This window comes from Myotis davidii, unplaced genomic scaffold (genome assembly GCF_000327345.1).
Source record: "Myotis davidii unplaced genomic scaffold, ASM32734v1 scaffold1187, whole genome shotgun sequence".
Lineage (NCBI taxonomy): Eukaryota > Metazoa > Chordata > Mammalia > Chiroptera > Vespertilionidae > Myotis > Myotis davidii.
In genome coordinates, this window is record NW_006299714.1 from 1038934 (window position 1) to 1040166 (window position 1233).

Below are 1233 nucleotides of genomic sequence, written 5' to 3' on the forward strand. Positions count from 1 at the left end.
ATATAATGTGAGCAAGTGTTAGAAAAACAAAACTGCAACTTCATGGCTGATTTCTCTATGCTATGCTTACATAGAGTTAAATATAATTTCAAGGCTGAGATTCACAGGTAAACATTTTTAACAAGATGCAACAAAGTTACTTCTTCCTCTACATCTCTCTGAATATCAGTTTTCATATCTCTACAATAGAAATAATTTATCCTCATAGGATGTGTAAAAGGATTAAAGATAATGTACTAAAATGTTTGGCATGCAATTGAGCAATAAAATATAGTTTATTATTTGTATTGATCGGGTGTTTTACAGTAACATGAGGGCAAACGCTGTAGGTTATACTGTTTATTAATAGCATTATTCCATCAATATAATTCTGGATTTCTCCATTCTTTAAGTCAACTTTCAGGAATATCCAGCAACATGAATTTGGGTTTTATAAATTTGCATAAAATTATAGCTATCCTTTTTGCTTGCCCTACCTCCTGCTGACTCATAGAATCAGCTTTAAAATAGAGAGCTATATTTATTTTGCATAATGCTGCTACAGCAATGTCTAAAAATAACTGACATGCTCTTAATAATTAAGGCTGCATGCAGACTTGTTCTAATTGAGAAATCACTCAAACTAATTTGAATATCTGGGAACTATTAACATCTGATAGCTCTTTCTAATTTTTCTCTCCCTTCTATCCTTTTGTATACAGATTTTATTTCTTTTCTCGCCCCCCTCCTCCCCGCTATTTTGTATACTGATTTAAAAGGCAAACTCCAATGAAGTGATAACAGACCTTAAGTGAAGGAAAAAAAATCATACATTTTAGTAAAATTTACAGGAAAGGTAAGGTAGGAAATACTCAGATTATAAATTTTTCCCTCTATTGCTGCAATAAATTACTATACTTTTGTAATTTTTTGCATGTTTATTCTTTGTTCCCACAGGAACAATGTCTTACTTTTTTGTGCTTATTCAATGCCTATCACAGTACTACTTAATTGCTGATGTGTAAATTGTCTTTAAATATGGTGTTTTCAGTATAACCTTATTTCTAGAAATATATTTTACTTAGGAGTTCAGAATTACATATATTCCTCTTGTTAAACCTATTAGGTGATTGCTTCAATTATAGCTGAATTATTTATCCATTGTAATTACAAAAGCATTACTGGTTTCTTTTAGGAATGTTTTTTCTCCCAGTGATAGCTATGCATCTTATGTACCTAACTCCTTTGTTCAGC